This window comes from Cryptomeria japonica, chromosome 11 (assembly GCF_030272615.1).
Source record: "Cryptomeria japonica chromosome 11, Sugi_1.0, whole genome shotgun sequence".
Classification (NCBI taxonomy): domain Eukaryota; kingdom Viridiplantae; phylum Streptophyta; class Pinopsida; order Cupressales; family Cupressaceae; genus Cryptomeria; species Cryptomeria japonica.
In genome coordinates this window covers 278,396,202-278,412,385 of record NC_081415.1, presented here as the reverse complement: position 1 = coordinate 278,412,385, position 16,184 = coordinate 278,396,202, and positions in this window count along the sequence as shown.

Below are 16,184 nucleotides of genomic sequence, written 5' to 3'. Positions count from 1 at the left end.
TCTAGACTCTCAAATGGTGACTGTAGCAATGACGCCACCCCCAAAGATGATTGAAGGAACTTCTCATTCTACTGCAACTCCTAAATGGTTAACAACCTCAATGAACAAGAAAAGGAGCTCTCTTCCTATGACCATTCCAATTCAGGAGATGGTTGCCAAGTACTCTGAGAAGAATCCAAAGCCAAAAAGGTTCAAGACCATCGCGCACCTAAACAATGACGAGGAAACTAGTAAGTGGACGATGGAAATTGCTTCTTACAAACTAAGGGATGAGAACAAAGAGGCCGGTTCTAATGATTTTGAAATAACAAAAATAGAATTGGGAAAGATGAGCAGGGATACAGATAACCATTTTTTCCAAGTGTCAGCGAAAAAGATGCTTACCCAGTCAGAGAAGGATGGATGGGAGAAAAGAGAACCTAAAAGACATATAAGTGTTTTGGCTCAGTTCATCGAGAGCATCGGTTGCCTTGGAGCAATGCCAATATCCCATGCCACTGAGAATTTTGACCCAACTTCTCCAGAAAATAGGAAGTTGATGGATCAAGTTCAACGGGCTAAGAGCATCGCTGAAGCAGTTGAAAAATGGATTGAACAAGTAATCAAAGATGGTGAAAAATACATTACCGACTCCTGGAAGTTGTGTGGTGAGGTACAAGGCCTGATTTCCGAAATCCAAAATCAGCTTGTACCATGGGAGAAAGAAGAGCACAAATGGCAAAATGTCCTGCCTCTGTTTACCAAAATCGAAGAGTACAGAACTACCAGATTTCTCACAGAACATTCAATTAAGCTGGTATCCGATGAATGCCAACTTTTCCTGCTTAAGAAAACTATCATGTGGTGGGTGCTCACCTTTCAGTCGGTAATTACGAATGCAAAAACCCCCGTCTATGAACTCCAGGATTTGCAGAGCAGTATTGTCAAAGATAATAAAGTGGTTAATCCCGATCATGACTGGGAACTAGGAAGTTGCGGGGCAAGTACACAGGAAGCAGTCAAGTCATTCCAGTTGAACATGGAGAAGATCAGAGTTAGGAGTATTTTCACAGTGGAGGATATAACCAAAGTGGCTAGGATCGAATCTATGGTATTCATTGGGACTGATCAGCTGCCGAAGTACTCAGAGAAAATGGTGCAACACAGGTGGAATAAAGAGGTGGCAAAGGTGAAGCTTAATGCAATGAAAGTCCCAAGCCAATCAATGATCCAAGAACTCACGGCTGCTCATTACGCTCGTGAAGATGGAGAAGAGGGTGATGATGAGATATAACATAATGCATCCGCTTTGGGCTTGTTTTCTTTATTTTTAAAAACAAAACATTTTTCATAGTTATGCAAAAACTTCGGGACAACTGTCCCAAAATACTTTCTGTTGGTTTCGTAACTGTTTTATCAGAGAGTGGTCGATTTTTCAGGGAGACCCCCCCGTTTAGACTATAAATTAAGTAGAATCGATGGTAGAAGGGTTAGATTTTTAGTAACTGATTTTAAAAAAAAACTGGAACTTGTGTTTGTATTTTCTCATTCCTAATCAAAGGAGGAATCAGATGGTTGAAATATGTGGTGGGAAAAAGATTAGTAGAGGTATCATTATGTCTTTGATTATAGAAAGATATATATATGAAATCTGGTGATATTGTTTTTGGGGAGAAGAAAGATCTGTGCATTTTGAATCCAAATAGATAACATGTCTTTGCATATGTTTATCCGATCAAGAAACAGTATTTGATTATTTCATTGCAATTTTTCATTATTCCTCTGATGTTCTTTCCTTTGAATGTGTTGTTTACTCTGGAAAAGATTCATGTTTGTGGGTGCATTCATGTTCTCTGAATCTGTTCATCTTAATTTGGAAGAAGTATATTGAATTTTGGTTCAGTTATTGTAATTACATATTTTGAAAATTAAGAAGATAGTTTCCGTTATTTATGAGATAAGAGGAAAGTTATAGCCTTTCATCCAAGAATGATATAGGTGGCCTTATACGCTTTCTAGTTAAAATCTTTCATTCGGATATAAATATAAAAACAAAAACATACTTTATGAAAAATCTAGATAGGGAGCTGTACCTAGGCAAAAATTCAGAGGGAGGTGATTGAACAAACGCCGACCCAACTATTCAGTGAGCCATTTGTTCTTAAAAGAAGGTAACAGAGTCCTAAAATTAATCATTTAAATGCAAAGAGCAAAATTTGTTCACTAACAGATTTTTGGCGACTCTGCTGGGGATACGAAACAAAGAGAAAACCAAATTTTTCAATAGACCAGTATGTCATAAATGTGAGCCCATAATAAGCAAAAGTGTTTGGAGTGTAGGAAGATTGTTGAGATTGAGTCTTGATTGAAGTAACCTGGTTTAATCATCCTGGATTCTCGTCCATATACTAGAGCACAAAGGAAAGAAGGAGTAATTGATAACTGTTTTGAAGAATTGCAAAATCTGTCATTTGCCCCAAGTTTTACTCCTAGAAGGAAGGCCAAAAGCAGACCTTCATCTCCTGACAGAGTTACTCCTATAAGCACTAACACTTACTGGAATTCAAGCTCCACCTCTTGTAACAATTCATCCAGTATTCATTATGGCTCAACCCTGGGGTGTGGCTGTTGGACCTCTTGCTCTCGCAGCCCATAATCCGCTACCAAAAGGAGCAAAGGATGTTTTACCCAAATATAAAGGTGACAGAAAAGTTTCAGTTGAAGAGCATTTGAACTCTTTTAATGTAGCAACGGGAATCCTAGCAGTTCAATATGAGGACGCAGCTGTTAGGCTTTTTGCCCAAACCCTCACTGAAGGGGCAATAGAATGGTTTAGCCAGTTGCAAGCAGGATCCATAACTGACTGGCAAATGATGAAAACCACTTTTGAAAAAAGATTCCAAAGTGCTGATGATGAACACACGCTACTGGCTCAACTCACACAGATGAAGAAGGAAATTCATGAGCCGATGAGGGATTATGTGGCGAGATATAATAAGATTATTCACAAAATTCCCCAAGCCAAGAGACCAACTGCAGATAATCAGTGATGTTTCTTCGTAAATTCCATGCCACCTGATGTAGGATTTCACCTCAGAAGAAGTAGGTCGGCCGACCTAGAAATTGCACAAAATGAGGCTATAGAGCTTGAAGATGATCTGATAACAGCTGGCAAATGGAGGAAGGATGTACAAATTCCTCAAGGACAATCTCAGGCTTCTACGTCCTCTACTGATCTAGTTGTTCAACGGCTTGTCAATGATATGATTGCTCTAAAGAGGCAAATACCTAAGCCTGGAAACTCTTACCCACAACCTTATCAGGATACAAGCAGGGGAACTTCAAATCAATATAATTATGGATGATCGTTGCAACTTCCTGCAGCTCCACAAAGATTACAGATTGAAGCACCTCCTGACAAAGGTGTCATGTGTTCATTTCATCTTACCACTGATCATGATGGGGTTTCATGTCCCGATATGATAAGACACGTTCAGATGCAAAACACAAAGGATGAATTAGGAGAGTTCACTAAAGAAGAAAGAATTCAAGAGGCACCTGGCGACTCTGGAACATTCTACCTCGAATATGAGTCAGATTCAGAAAAGGGTAGTAACATTTTGGTAACTCTTGAAGGTTCTTCATGTGCAATCCTAACAAGGAATCAACTAACCTCCCAGACTTCTTCCTTTGTGAACCCTTCTGGAAACAATTTCAAAAGCAAAGATCTCCCAGGTAATACTTTTTCAAAGGTTCCTGAGGTTAAGATTTTGCAAAGGAACCATGTGTAGCATCCTAAAATTGTGACACTTGCAATTTCGACTGCATTTTGGTCTTCATGATGGCGACGCAACACGCAACCTGAATGGAGACCCTGAAACTTGCTCATGACACCAAAAACTGCATTTTCTTGCACCCTGGCCTGAACCTCCTTTGCACCCTGTTGTCTCGGGAGGTGGGACCAGAGCGCCCAGTGCCCTGGTCCTTCAGGACCAGGGCGCCCAGCGCCCTGGTCCCTAGGTCCTATTTTGGGCCCGGTCTCTTTTGGACTTTGGGTCTTTATGTTTGCAAATTGGAAAATTATCTTTCCTGGTCGACCTAAGGTTGGGAAAATTAGTCTATCAGCCCTAAATGACAAGTATATAAACTACATTTTCCTCTTTCATTCGACATGATGGAAAGAGTGTGGAAATTATACTCAAGCATTCAAGCATTCAAGCATTCCTTCAAGCAATTGATCATTTTAAGTCTCCATTCAAGGCTAAGTGTTGCATTCAAGACAAGGATTCAACCATTGAAGAGGAGATCACTTACTACATACTAATACAACATACAACATACAACATCTATACCTTCGCACATAAGGATACAAACATCCTTACAACAAGGTATTAGTACTTGTTTTACATTACAGACATTTACATTTACAGCATTGCTCATTTCTTGGTTAATTCCAAAACCGGGGTTTGACCTAAAGGCAAACCCCTAATCCCTAACCCCCCAATCGTCTTCGCTTTTCTGTGTGTAGGTTGCAGGTACACGGCTGAAATTGAAGCTCTGGAATCCTTGTGCAGAGACGAATAGATCCCCCTTCGTTTCGCAGATTTTTCGGAGGACCGTGGCACTCGGGCGCCATCGTCCTGGCAACTTTCGCTCAAATTTATAGGACAGCACCGTATCGACATTTTACTGCTAATTCCAGGTCCGCAGCTTCATCCTATATTCCTATCTCAGTTTATAAGCGAATCTTTGTCACTTTCTATGCATTCCTAGCTTAATTCTTCTATGCACATTCTTTACAAAAGAGGGTAGCCTTGCTGTCATAACCCTTGAAACTCATTCAGCATCCAATCTTGCATTGCATGGGATTGGATCTTGTGGGTTTCAACCCCTCTTTTGAATGTAAAGTCTCTTCCCTAAGTGAAAACCATCAACCCTAGAGTGAATCTCCCTTCTCTCTCCTTGGAGTTGGAAGAGGGGAGAGCAACTAGGGTTCGATCGCGATTTTTTGCTTTACATTTTGGTGAACCCGACGTGAACATCCTTTCTGATTATTCATGGTTAGATCTGAAAATTGGATTCCTTGATTACATTTCCATGTTGATCTTTTGCAAAATTTTAGAGGTTAATTGCATAAAAACCCTAAATTTTCTTTTAGTAATTAAGTTTGTGAAATGTCTAAATGTTAATGCTTGTTTCAGATCTACCCTTCTATTACAAATTATCAATTCATATTTGTGCTTTAATTTTGAAAATTAAGTGGTTAAGTGTCAAAACCCTAATTTTTGAAACCTTCTTGATTCAACCTTTGACTGATAATTTCACTAATCAAAACATTTCCAAATCAGCTATAACTTTGGATTCCGCAATAAAATCACAATATCTTTCATCCCTGAAAATTTGGAAAAAAGTTGCGAGGACCGTGTGCACTCCGAGCGCCATCGTCCCCGACATTTTTTTCGAAATTTCGGGAGCTAGATCTTACCGTATTTTCCTGCTAAAATCCAGAATTTTGGCTGATTTTATCAATTATAACACTTTCAAAATTAAAGTCAAAGTTGGTCTAGGGATTGCTTGGATTAACGCTTCTAATCATTCAAAAATCATTGAAACTGAAATTTTGTATCAAAATTGTGTTCTTACTGTCCTAAATCTGAAAAGTGTGTTTACATTCATTAAAAATTTTAGTGCTTTATTTAAATTCTTGCAATTTGTGACTTTTGAAATTAAGTGCTTAATTACAACAACTTCAATTTCCGCTTTCAAAATTGAATTTTGCGTGAAATTGAGTCAACTTTTGAATTTCAAAACTTGCATTGCTTTTGGTATTCCCTCTAAGATCATAAAATTCAAAATTTCAGTTTCCCTCTCTTTTTCAAAATTCAAATTTTGCATTTTTCGACAATCTTGGTAGGGTTCAATTTCGAGATTGCAACTTTAATTTGGCCTATCTACAGATCGTAAAATCACTCAATTTTTTCAGATTAGCTCTAAAATCATCATAACTTTCATCCCTACAAATTTCGAAAAAAGTTGCTGGGACCGTGTGCACTCCGAAGCGCCACGGTCCCTGACATTTTTTCTGAAATTTCGGGAGACTGTCGTGATTGCATTTAACAGCTTAAATCTAGAAGATTGGCTGATTTTACTGAAAATTGCTATCTCTAAATTCAAAACTTTCTCTCTCTCTCTAGTGCATGAGTTTTACAACAATAAGCCCTACTTACACAATTCCCGTTAGATGAAGCCGTAGAATTAAGTCTTTCCGAGGTTTAACTACTGAGGAGATGGAACCTAATTTGAATAGCCTTTTTAACGAGGACATGGGTAATTCCTCTAATCCTCCTAATGATGAAGAATCTCTCCATGAGGTTTCTGAAGAACAACTTTCGAAATTGGATAACCAATTTGATGATTTTCGACAATGGATGTCTCAAGAATACCCCAATAGTCAAGCTCTTCCTTTAATTGAGGGTCTAAAATGTATGCTTCAAAGTGATAAGAATGGAATTGATATTTTGCGTGGTATTGCACACATTGTGGATTCAAATGTGATGCCTATGAAAAGTTGTGCCGAAACCTTAGGTTATACACAACCTCCTACTCAAGTCAATCATTCTATTCCTTTGATGACTTCTATTGCTAGCATACCTACCTTTACAGCAAACATAATGGCTACTTCTACACAAGACATTCCTCCTGTGATCACCATTCATGGGGGCAACCCTTCTTCTTCAATTAACCCTCTTCCTTCATTTAATCCGACTTCTTCATTCATTCCTTCAATGAGTGTCCCTGTTATATCTCCACAAATGAACATGACGCAAGGGGGCAATTCATTTAACCATTCCATTCCTCCTTGTAGTGTTCCTCCTGTCCAATCATCTCCTATGACTAATTATCATAGAGTCCCACCACCTTACTCTTTACCTTCTTTCAATAACATAACACCTCCATCTCAATCTAACACATCTAATATGAATTCTTCGACTGAAGCGACCATTAACAATCTTGCACAAACTGTCTCTTCTTTACAGCAACAAATTGCCTCTATGAATCAATCTAAGTTTAGTGTGCCCACATTTGATGTTGTGAGCCCACTTTCTCTTGACATTGTTCGAGCTATCCCTCCTAAACATGTTGAAATCCCGCATTTGGAGCTTTATAATGGTAAAGGTGATCCTCTAACACATGTTAAGACTTTTCAAACAATCTGTACTGATTTTGCCTATGACCAAAGGTTGCTTGCAAAACTGTTCACTAGAACATTAAGAGACAAAGCCCTACAATGGTATTGCTCGTTGCCTTCTTATTCTATTACTTCTTTCGAACAACTTGCAAAAGCTTTCATTCAACAATTTCAAAACAATATAAGTCCTAAAGTTACTTTGATTGATTTAATGCATTGTAAACAAGGTGTTAAAGAAAAAGTGACTGATTTCATTGGTAGATATAAGCATTTGTATGCTCAAATTTCCTTTCCAGTGCCTGACAATGATATTCAAAGAATCTTTATTTCTAATTTACAAAAAGATATTCGAGACAAACTTCTGTTTTCTAAGTTTACTTCTTTCCAACAGTTGTGTGCAACTCTTCACAATTATCAACTGACTGTGAGTCAAATGGAACAATCACATCCTATGGCTCCGAGTGATAAAGGTGATAGCAGTCAACAACCATTTGGGAAGTTTAAACCGAACAGAGATTCCATCAAATTCAATGAAAACATCATCAACAACAATGTGAATGCAGCATCAGGTGTGCCTCCTATTTCTAAATTTTTCAAGAAAGAAAGAAAGTATACTCCTTTGAATGAATCATTGCATAGTATTATGAATAAGTTATTGGAACAAAATGTGCTTACTCTTCCTCCTATAAGACAAATTGATCCTGCAAAGATTACTTCACCTTATTTTGATAACAAATCTTTTTGTCAATTTCATCGTCAGCCTGGGCATGATACTGAAAAATGTTTTTCTTTAAAGGGTAAAATTCAAGATTTGATTGATAACAATACTATTTCTGTTTCTGGAGTGAATGATAAAGGCAATACATCTGTAGCTCCTCCTAATCAAAATCTTTAGATTTTCACTGATCCATTACCTTCTCATACCTCTAATGCAATTGAGACTAATGATTCCTCTCTTTCATCTGATGGTCTTGTGTCTATGACTCCGAATGTGATTAACTTTGTAGAGCAGCAAGAAAACCCTAAAGAACCTTCCATCACATTTGATTCCAGTGAAACCATTAGGGCACCTGATGGTCCTTTATACATAGTTGCAAAAGTCAAGAATACACCTTGTCGTGGAGTGCTTATTGATCCTTCGTGCATGGTTAATGTTATTACTGAAGAATTTCTTTTTACTTTGCAATTGAATCAAGTGATTTATGACAAAACAGATGTGATTGTGAAACTATTTGATGCATTTTCTTCTCCTACAATTGGTTCTATTACATTGCCTATTGAGGTCCATAACAAATCCCTTGATGTGAACTTTGCTATTATTCCATCTTCCGAACAATTTCGTGTGAAGCTTGGCTATCCTTGGCTATCTTCCATGAAAGCTATTGCTTCTCCTATTCATAAGTGTTTGAAATTTCCCCATAATGGTGAAGTTGTTACTGTCAATCATAGTCTCTTTAAACCAGCTGAAAGAACTTCTAGCATTCCTCTTGATTACTTTTGGCCTAAACAATTCCAATCTCTTCCTCCGTGAAGTGATCATCTTTTCAAATCTTATCAAAAGTGGAAAACAGATATGATCCTATCTCTAAGTGAACCTAGAACACCTAAACTTGATATTCCTATCATTCTTGAGATGGAAGTTCTTCCTTTGAAAGATAAAACTAATGTCTTTCCTCAAGAAGATTCCCAACCCGTTCCCATGGATGTGACTATGTCTATATCTAATAAACTTCCTAAAAGTAGACCTATCCCTCCTCGTCATGATGGACTTGGTCTTCTTCCTAAACCAAATATTCCTCCTTTGTATGGAGCAGTCCCTCCTCCTTCTTTTTATAGAGAGAAGAGACCTTCTTCTTCTCCCATTATCCAGCCTAAGAAACCACAACCTAAACACCCAAGTGATAAGGATGAGAACATTCCTCCTCCTCAATCTTCTTCACTTCCTACTAAGACTAAATGAAATCGTTCTGCACGTGAACGCCGACGAAAGCGTCGTCTTAGAGCTCAAGCAGCTGCTTCTCAAACTTTGCAATCTCCAAAAACACCTTCAACAAGCATTATTCCATTTTCTCCAAAATCTCCAAAACATAAGATGCATGATGGTCTTGATCCTGTGCGAATTAAAGACCCTATTTTTATAAATCTTGATGATGCTATAGATGAAAATGTTATTCATGATGAAAATGTTACTTCTCTTGCTTCTGATAGTGAATATGAACTTGTTGATATTGATAACCATTTATCTAATGAATTTTCTAAAGCACTTATCCTAGCTGCTAGACAAGAACAATGTGGCTTGGAACATGAACATAGCCCTTGTTTGGATCTTGTGATAGCTCCATCTGCTGTGTTGGATGTTCCTCCTCTAGCTTGTTCCCTGCCTTCCCGAAACATTGATCAGCAAGATCGGGGGGTAGATGACGTGCTAGACTAGTTACATTAGCATAGCAGATTCTCTCCTCCTCTCTTGTGTTACTTCTCCTATACGTTATTCTCATTCTTCTATTTGTTGTCCTTAGTGTTGTCTACTTGAGGACGATGCAAAGCATTGAGATCTCTCTTGGTCTCTCTCATGTTGACTCAGAAGACACATGTGTTCCCTTCTTCTAGGTGACCTTCCTTGATTGGGGAATGAAGAACAATTATGCATACATACATATGATATACATGAATTATCATATAGCATACTGACCCCGAGGAAAGCGAAGTCACCTCGTGCTTTGTGTTTTGTGTCTATTATCCTTGGGTTTATCTCACACTTGGGGGCTAAATCCTTGCGATAACGTGCTCCTTTCCTTTCTCATTTCTTATGTGTATCACTACGTTAAAACAATCACCCCCGTTGAGGCGTGTGTGATCACTTTAACGTAGGGGGGCATACACCCTGTCTATCCCTTCAGGATACATGAAAATTTCTTGGAGAACTCAGCTTTTCCTTGAAAATTTTCGGTATTTCTCTTGCATGACTCATAGTGAGGGAACCTTACTACTGACAGTCATGGTTCTCCCTCATGATCTTCCCTTTTACTTTGTCAATCGAAGTCGTAAGATCCTTAGTCCACTGGGGGCTTGGTGTATCTTGCCTCCTTGACGTGGTGAAAGTCTTTCAATGTTGTTTCCTTGTACTTTACCGGAAGTATGAGCATACATACTCCCGCTAAAGTGGGGGCTAAATGTAGCGTCCTAAAATTGCGACACTTGCAATTTCGATTGTATTTCGGTCTTCACGATGGCGACGCAACACGCAACCTGAATGGAGACCCCGAAACTTGCTCATGACACCAAAAACTGCATTTTCTTGCACCCTGGCCTGAACCTCCTTTGCACCCTGTTGTCCCGGGAGGTGGGACCAGAGCGCCCAGCGCCCTGGTCCTTCAGGACCAGGGCGCCCAGCGCCCTGGGCGCCCTGGTCCCTGGGTCCTATTTTGGGCCCGGTCTCTTTTGGACTTCGGGTCTTTATGTTTGCAAATTGGAAAATTATCTTTCCTGGTCGGCCTAAGGTCGGGAAAATCAGTCTATCAGCCCTAAATGACAAGTATATAAACTACATTTTCCTCTTTCATTCGACATGATGGAAAGAGCATGGAAATTATACTCAAGCATTCAAGCATTCAAGCATTCCTTCAAGCAATTGATCATTTTAAGTCTCCATTCAAGGCTAAGTGTTGCATTCAAGACAAGGATTCAACCATTGAAGAGGAGATCACTTACTACATACTACTACAACATACAACATACAACATCTATACCTTCGCACATAAGGATACAAACATCCTTACAACAAGGTATTAGTACTTGTTTTACATTACAGACATTTACATTTACAGCATTGCTCATTTCTTGGTTAATTCCAAAACCGGGGTTTGACCTAAAGGCAAACCCCTAATCCCTAACCCCCCAATCGTCTTCGCTTTTCTGTGTGTAGGTTGCAGGTATGCGGCTGAAATTGAAGATCTAGAATCCTTGTGCAGAGACGAACAGATCCCCCTTCGTTTCGCGGATTTTTCGGAGGACCGTGGCGCTCGGGTGCCATCGTCCCGGCAACTTTCGCTCAAATTTGCAGGACAGCGCCGTATCAACATTTTACTGCTAATTCCAGGTCCGCAGCTTCATCCTATATTCCTATCTCAGTTTATAAGCGAATCTTTGTCACTTTCTATGCATTCCTAGCTCAATTCTTCTATGCACATTCTTTACAAAAGAGGGTAGCCTTGCTGTCATAACCCTTGAAACTCATTCAGCATCCAATCTTGCATTGCGTGGGATTGGATCTTGTGGGTTTCAACCCCTCTTTTGAATGTAAAGTCTCTTCCCTAAGTGAAAACCATCAACCCTAGAGTGAATCTCCCTTCTCTCTCCTTGGAGTTGGAAGAGGGGAGAGCAACTAGGGTTCGATCGCGATTTTCCACTTTACACCATGAAGATCATAAGAGCTCTTCCTCTTCTCCCTCCTTTGATATCATTGAATTCTGTAAGGCCTCAACCGTTCAACTACCTACCACTGAATACTTAAAGCTTAACCCAAAAGAGCTGGATAAACTGGTCAAATATGTTAAAGGGGATTCCTTTTCAGAGTCTCAAGTACACGGGTGTATGGAAAATAGTGATTTAGCTGCTGCCGAAGGGTCTTCATCTATCCCCTGCTCATTAGCTAATCTGGCAGATTCCTGTTCTTTTCATGACACAAGATCTGGGCATGAGGTCGAGATTCTGAAACCTGAACCTTTCTATATTTCCCTTCTCCTAAATGGCCAAAAGTTAAGTAATTGCATAATTGACTCAGGGGCTTCAGACAATATAATGCCTTCTTCTGTGGCTAAATCTTTAGGTTTAACCCTTACTAAAACATTTGGAAGATGCTTTTCAATGGATGGAAAACAGGTTCCTCTTATTGGTCAGGTAAAGGATGTCCAGGCAGTGCTGACAGCATGCCCAAACAAAAGAGTAAGATTAACTATGCTGGTCGCTGATATTTCGGCGAGTTATGGAATGCTTCTGAGTAGGACGTTTTGCAAGGATCTTGGAGGCGAAATCAAAATGGACTGGTCTGAAGCCGTTATTCCCCTTGGAAACCATAAAATCAAGCTTGAACCTAAACCCAAGAATAATTATAATGTATTTCCCTCAGATAAACCGAAAGCCCAGATTCCGTTTCAGGAGTGTGAGTTTGGAAACTATCTTGTCCTTGCACCTGGTGAAAAGAAAACGGATAAGACAGCTGATGAACTTTGTGGACTATACCAGATGGAGTTTGATGGAAGCTACGCTAACTCCGGTTCTGGAGCAGGGGTGGTTTTGCTATCACCAACTGGTAATATTTTCCCCTTTTCCTTCAAGTTGGATTTTAAAAACACTAATAATACTGTTGAATATGAGGCACTATTATTGGGATTAAGTGAGGCTAAATTTAAAGGAATTAAGTTGCTTAAAGTCAAAGGTGATGCAGAGTTAATTGGTAGGCCGGTGAGAAATGTTTATACAGTTAAGAATGATAGGTTGAGGCATTACAGGAATAGAGTTTGGGATGAGATAGAATTCTTTGACGCCTTCTCGATTGAAGCAATTCCGAGGGAACAAAATAGTAGGGCAGATTCATTGGCCGTGTCTGCCTCGCTTTTATTACCACATCCAGATTTTAAAGATAACTCATATAGGATCGAAATGATCTATAAACCCAGTGTTCCCGATAATGTAGATCATTGGCAGGTTTTTGATGCAGATGCACAGATCAAAGATTTCCTAGAATGTGCTCAATCATTTTCTCAGTCATATTTTGAAGGCTCTGAGAGTGTTTGCAAAGAGTTCAGTCCAGACCCAGAGGTAGATCCTACAAATAGCTTTATTCAGCTCAAAGGTAACAAAATTCCTAGGGGGTTAGTGACTCTGGAGAGATTTTTCACCAGAGATGACGCATTCATAGGTAATAAAGTTCCCAAGGATGATGGGAAAGGAAAATGTGAGAAAATAAACTTGGAAGATGAAGCTAATCCAAAAGAAGTAACAATCGGCCGATGTTGTTCAGCAGAGGAAAGGAGAACACTTGGTACACTACTTAAGGAGTATATTGATGTTTTTGCTTGGTCTTATGATGATCTGAAGGAGTTTAGAAATGGACATTTTCAACATCAGATTTCGCTGAAGCCAGGCGTCTCTCCTTTTATGCAAAAATTAAGGAACTTTAATCCCATCATGGCGGATGCAATTTCTAAGGAAGTTGAGAAAATGCTTAAGGCCCAAATCATATATCCAATTCACCATTCCACCTGGGTAGCTAACATTGTACCCGTAAGAAAGAAAAATGGGGAAATTCCTATCTGTGTTGATTTTCAAAATTTGAATCAAGCAAGCCTGAAGGACAACTGCGCCTTACCAAATATGGATCACATATTACAGACAGTGTCTAGGTCGGAGATGATGTCGATGTTGGATGGTTTTTCTGGTTATAACCAGATATTTGTAGCAGAACATGAGCAGCACAAGACAGCATTCATCACTCCATGGGGAACATTCGCATACAACCACATGCCTTTTGGTTTAATAAATGCTGGAGCCACTTTTCAAAGGGCTATGGATTCCTCTTTCAAGGATTTTCGAGACAGAATAATTGTAGTTTATCTGGATGACCTCACGGTGTTTTCAAAAAAAAGGACAGATCATTTTTGAGATTTGAGTGCAGTATTACAGCGTTGTCGTGAACACGGGATTTCTTTGAATCCTAAGAAATCAATTTTTTGCATCACTGAGGACAAATTGTTAGGACATATTGTCTCAAAAGAGGGAGTCAAGATTGATCCCGACAGGGTTAATGCAATTCAACATCTCAGTTTACCCTCTAGCCAAAAATGCTTGCGAGAAAATTAAAGGATCAGTTGCAAATGTGCCCACTCTTGTTAACCCAGATTTCATGAAGGATTTCATTCTATATTGTTACGCATCAGACCATACTATGTTTGGAATTCTGTTGCAGTTGGATGAACATGGGGCTGAAATGCCTATAGCATTCATGAGTACTCCGCTCAAGAAGCATGAGCTCAAATATTCATCTATGGAGAAACATGCATATGCTATTGTAAAGGCCATGAAACAGTTTCGATATTATATCCTGCATTCTCACTCTATGGTTTTTGTTCCAGATTCAGCTGTGAAAAGCATTTTGACTCAACAGGAGGTTGGACTAAATAAGCGTGCAACATGGGTGACAAAAATTCAAGAGTATGACTTAGATATTCGCCCTACGAAGACAATTAAAGGGCAGGGCTTATGCAAGTTGATAGCGGAAAATGAAGTAGAAACTGAAGCGGAGTTACCATTAACTCTTTTTGTTGGATTGCAGGATACTTGGTTCTCTGATGTAGCCTACTATTTAACTTATGGTAGTTGCCCGAATCATCTGTCGGCTAAAGAATAGAGGAATTTAAAATTAAAAGCTGCAAAGTATGTAATTTGGCAAGATGTTCTATACAAAAAGGGGTTAGATGGAACATACCTAAGGTGTGTAGATAAACCTCAACAGCAAAAGCTCCTAGAAGCTTATCATGGAGACATTTGTGGTGGACACTTTTCATCGTCTATTACTGCAAAGTATGTAATTTGGCAAGATGTTCTATACAAAAAGGGGTTAGATGGAACATACCTAAGCTGTGTAGATAAACCTCAACAGCAAAAGCTCTTGGAAGCTTATCATGGAGACATTTGTGGTGGACACTTGTCATCGTCTATTACTGCATTCAAAATTCTAAGAAATTGTTTTTATTGGCCCGGCATGTTTCAGGATGCCTATATTCACGTAAAAGAATGCAAAAAATGTCAATTGTTTTCTGGGAAGCCACATTTAGCAGCACTGCCTCTAAGGCGTGTAGTGATGGATGAACCTTTCACACAGTGGAGCATTGATTTCATAGGCCCAATAAACCCTCATTCCAGTGCGCATCACATGTATATTTTGACAGCTACTGACTACTTTACAAAGTGGGTAGAAGCCATTCCCACCAAAAAGGCCAACTCAGAGATTGTATGTAATTTTCTCATGGATTACATCCTAGTTCATTTTGGGGTACCCCAGAAAATTGTGACAGATAATGCGTCATATTTCTCCTCTGAAGAGTTGACCGTGTTTTGCTATGATCATCAAATTTCACTCTCACATTCTTCTGATTATTTTCCACAAGGCAATGGTTTGGCCGAATCCAGCAACAAGAATTTGATAGTCATCATGAAGAAGCTAGTTGACAAGAATGCTAGGAATTGGCATAAGAAGTTATATGAAGCTTTATGGGCGGACAGGACCACACCCAAGAGGGCTATTGGGATGGCACCTTTTTGAACTTGTGTATGGTGTAGGAGCAAAACTTTCTTTGCCACTGGAGTTATCAGCAACCAAGCTGTAAACAGTAGTGGAAGATTCCTTCTTTCAAAATGCTTTGGAGAAAAGAATCATGTATCTAACAAAGTTAGAAGAAGAGAGGGAATTGCTGGATTTCAGAAAATTAGAGCCGAGTAAAGAGGATTTCAGAACATCAGAGCTGAGTAAACAGGATTTTTGACATGCGAGCTTAACCAAAAGGTTTGCTGGTAGGAGATGAGGTGCTACTATGGGACAAAAGGAAAGAGTCCAAAGGTGCTCACGGCAAGTTTGATTCATTGTGGAAAGGTCCTTTCAGAATTTGTGAAGCAATAGGACAAAAGGCATTCAGACTCAGCTATGTTGATGGGATGATCATGCCTTATACCTACAATGGGCAAGATCTCAAGCTCTATAAATTGTAAGTCCAATGTTTAAGTCACTTGTACATAGTAGTCTAGGTATTTTTGGTTTTGCTCTTAAACCCTTTCCCCATTGTTTTATGTTTTGCGAAACCAAAGTCTGTGAGTTCTTTGCATTTTCCTTTGAAAAATACAATCCCCAGTCAGAGCCAATGTTACCGCGTCTTTTATTCTTCATGCTGAGAATGGGTCATAATTTCCTTTTTTATGTTGCAGTCCTAGTTCATACCATAGTACCTTGGTTCAAGTCTTT